The sequence below is a fragment of the Branchiostoma floridae genome, chromosome 16 (assembly GCF_000003815.2).
Source record: "Branchiostoma floridae strain S238N-H82 chromosome 16, Bfl_VNyyK, whole genome shotgun sequence".
NCBI lineage: Eukaryota > Metazoa > Chordata > Leptocardii > Amphioxiformes > Branchiostomatidae > Branchiostoma > Branchiostoma floridae.
Genome location: NC_049994.1, coordinates 15764746 through 15769021, shown reverse-complemented (window position 1 = coordinate 15769021; position 4276 = coordinate 15764746). Strand labels below are relative to the sequence as shown.

The 4276-nt window shown below is 37.2% G+C and overlaps 1 long non-coding RNA gene across 1 annotated transcript; it reads right to left on the bottom strand.

Moving 5' to 3' along the window:
* Window positions 1-3016: 3016 nt before the first annotated feature.
* Window positions 3017-4276, bottom strand: LOC118403706. The gene is made up of 3 exons (XR_004829682.1): window positions 4194-4276; window positions 3897-3970; window positions 3017-3673 (listed from the first exon to the last, which is right to left on the bottom strand). It is a non-coding gene; the product is annotated as an uncharacterized LOC118403706 (long non-coding RNA).

Below are 4276 nucleotides of genomic sequence, written 5' to 3'. Positions count from 1 at the left end.
TCTACGCCAAGAACACAGTTCCCCTAAGATTTTACTATCTTCTGATGCCTCCAGTCTATATCCTCTTCCAACTAGTCTTGAGGTAGTGTGAATTCTGCCCAAACACATTGCCTGCAAAAAAATAGCAAAGTGTGAATGCATTTACTTGAAATAGTCGGTGTCAGAAAACATAAGGCAAAACAGCCAACAGAAATTACTTTTAAAAGAATCAATTTGATATTACCTTAGTTTCTGTTCAAGAAAGTTCTAAGAAAATACACCATGCTTATACTCAGCTGTCAATAGCTGCCCCTATATATAACATCCTTGCTGTAGTCTTCTGTATCTTAGCCCACAAAACAAGTCTACATGACCGTCTTACTTTACAATTTACTTCTGAGCATCTGATCTTTACATTTGCTTTATACATGTACCTCAAGCAAAGTTACTACACATATGAAAGCAAATTAAAGTAGTTCCTGATATCCAGTTTTAAGGTGGACCTCCAGAAGCCTTCAGTTGCTGAGTGCAACCCTTTTGATGGTAGCCTTGAAGCCCTCAGCATCCGTCTTGGTAAAGGTTCTGTAGAAGGTAACAAAGAATTAATTTGAAAAACGAGTGAAAAATTAGCTGCAGCGACTCAAAAACTGTTACTTCCTATAGCCACATTGTATATGTCCTCCCTCTGTACTTAAGAACAAATTTTTTCTACAAAGAAACTGCTGGTATTGGAAAGTTACAATAACTGTTACAAGAAAACACATTTCCAATCACTTTCAGTAGGACTGGAAAAGTACATAAAATTCAAAATCTGTCATAGATGTAAGGAAAGAGTCACTTACTAATGCTTAGTCCCATTCATTGTCCCATTGCCTGCTTGCTGATAAGGTAGGATACAGATGTCTTCCAATAAAAGACCTGTGAATAAATGAAACTTTAAAAATATTAGAAACCTTTCATTGAAGAAAAAAGTTTAAATTTGCAGTGACATACTTATCTGGAAGATACAAACCTATCCCTTCATCATCACTCCACAGAAGTTTCATCCATCATCAAAATTGGCACGAAAATGTCAGACTCTCAAAAGTTCGAGAAGATGTCCTTTAAGTTACTCTATCTTACAACTAATTACAAGTAACTCACACCACACAGCATTTAGACACTGTCTCTTTATTTCAATCATTTCAGCTTAGAGACCATCAAAATTGTCACAAAGTCTCAAAAGTGGTAAAGAAGTCCTTACTCTATCTTATAACAAAGCGCAAGTAATTCACACCACACAGTATTCACTGTCTCTTTATTTCAATCATTTCTGCTTAAATTTATAAGTCACAGAAAGTCTCAAAAAGTCACAAAGAAGTCCTTACTTCATCTTATAACAAAGTGTAAGTAACTCACACGACACAGTATTCAGACCTTGTCTCTTTATTTTATTCATTTCAATTTAGAGACCATCAAAATTGTCACAGAAAGTCTCAAAAGTTGTGAAGAAATCCTTACTCTATCTAGTACAACTTAAAGCACATTCAAGTAATTCACACCACAGTATTCAGTGTCTCTTTATTTCAATCATTTCAGCTTAACTCTGTCACAGAAAGTATCCAAAAGTCACAAAGAAGTCCTTACTCTATCTTATAACTAATCGCAAGTAACTCACACGACACAGTATCCAGACACTGTCTCTTTATTTCAATCATTTCAGCTTAAATTAGTTACAGAAAGTCTCCAGAAGTCACGAAGAAGTCCTTACTCTATCTTATAACTAAATCCAGAGTAACTCACACCACACAGTATTCAGACACTGTCTCTTTATTTCAATCTCACCACAGCTTACAGAGTGTGTACAGTGTATCAAAACAAAAGACAAATTCCCACCTTTGCAAGGACCCAGTATCCCTTCCCATCATGGGACATAAAAACACAAAAGCATGGTTGAACTAGTAGGCATTGAAAAGGACCCCCCTTTTTATAATCTGTAAGCGTCGCATGCGCAGTGCAAAGTCGCACATTTCTTACCTCTGGCATCTTGGTACTGGCTTTGTTGCAGTCGTCTCCAAGAACAAAACAGGTGACTCCTCCCTCAGATCGAAGACTAGGGCAGGCCACAGAAATTCACTGTTCACTGGAACTGTGAAGTCCTAGGGCCTGAGCTAAAATTTGGGGTGTGCCTTGTAAAATGCAAATGTATTCTTTTTTTTTTTATCAGTCAGCTTATAGACTAACTTAAATAGCTTTACACCTTTAATCATTATGCAAAACATTTTGTGGATTAGAATGAAATCCACAACTTAAATGTCTTCTATTCTTTTTTTTTTCTGAGAAAGTTGTTTCAAACTTGAATAATTTGTACTTCCATCAGCCCACCCCCCGAAAAATTTGGGATCTTAGAATGCTTGCTCTCTGTATCATCACACGCACTTCAATTACTAACTATGCCCCTGATCTAATTTAGTTTTTAACTTACCTTTCCTGATCTAAGTCAAAGTGAACGTGAATACCAGAGAGCCAGCTCAAGACAGGTGTAAGTTCTGCCTTTTAACTCAACAAACTCAAAAATTTGAATAGCTAATTTCTTTTCAATCTAATCTTTCGTGTACTCATTCATTAACTTTATAGAAGGAATATCTTTGTTAAAGAAGCATCTTTATTGAGGGGATATCTTTATTGAAAGAAGAGAGAAAGGCTTTATTGAAGATCTTTATTTTGTGTGTGGTGAATCTTTATTGAATGTGTCAGGGTAGCGTCCAAGGTGCTTGAAGCGTCTTGTTGGGGATGTCTCCAGGAATGTCTCAGCAGTCTTAAATGACAACAACAGTTACTAGTCCGTCTATCACTTACAAGACGGATGAAAGAGGTCAAATATAATCTTCACGTACCATCTTCTCCATTACAAGATGGATGGCAAAAAATCAAGACGGCTGAAAAGTATTTTCATTCCACCTTATCACCTACAAGATGGATGAAAGAAAATTATTTCTCAGTCAGTGTTCCGTCTCTTCTCTTACAAGACGGGTCTTCAAGAAAGTCTTGGCAGTAACTAAGTTCTTAACGTGAGCCACAGCTACTAGTCCATCTTATCACTTACAAGACAGATGAAAGATGTTGAATATAATATTCAGGTACCATCTTCTCCAATACAAGATGGATGACTGAAAATAAAAGTATTTTTATTCTATCTTATCACCTACAAGATGGATGAATGAAAATCATTTCTCAGTCAGTGTTCCGTCTTTTCTCTTACAAGACGGGTGCAAACATTCTGAACACTGTTGCAACTCACTGTCTCATACAAAGTATATATAAATAGACAGTCATCCACGAGTTATTACATATCTCCTTCACTCTTCTAGTCCATCGATGCTGATGATGACGTCCTCCTTTAGCTCAGGAATGGCAGTGTGTGCAACTTACTACTACATCTTAGCAATATTCTTAACTCTATCCCAGAACCCCAGTACTTTTATTCAATGTTATTCAAGATCTTTCTAACAAGGCACTTTAATTCCAAAATTTTCCCTACACTTAACTCATTTATTGAGCCAAACCAAAGTAGAGTTTGGCTCAAGTTCCCAAAACACCCCCCACCCTAATACAGAGAAAGAGAGGATATTGTACAAATCCTGTTCTTGCTACTTTTTGAGGCTTGCTCCTCCCCAGGTAGCCAGGAAAAAGTGACATTGGTTGAATGGGGGACCTGTACAAAGAAAGGGATGGACAGAGGGAAAGAGAGAGAGAGAGAGGAGTAAATGACTTTTAAGCCTAACAAACACACATGGAAGTTCAACCATATCATACTCTGATACAGGAAAGTCACATCCTTTTGCTATAGAATTTGGTTATATGCATACAGAAATGTATTTCTACATGCACAGTCTCAAAGAGTAAGCAAGGAAGAGATAGAAGAATTATCCAAATACCTGCAAAGCAGATCCTAGGAAAGCCACTTCTACAGCTAGGCAGACAGGAACCGATGTCATCCTCCTTCAGTGTTCTGTTGTAGACGTCGACAGGAAAACATATCAGGAACATGGACTTAACTAAAGATGTTGTCATAGTAACAATAAGATTAGCTACACAGTTAGAATTCGAAGTCCAAATTTAAGGGCCAAAATTCCTGTAAAAATCCATAAAAGAGAAGAACCTTATGAATGACGAATCATGTTCTAACTTTCTTTTTGTGAAGTACAGCAAAAGGTGGGCAGTAGATTGCTAACCTAGTAGAGAATGACTTTTAGCCTTCTGTCCATTTGTTCTGCAGTTCGTTGTTGGTGGGCGAGGTGGCACTGCTGAGCTGCAA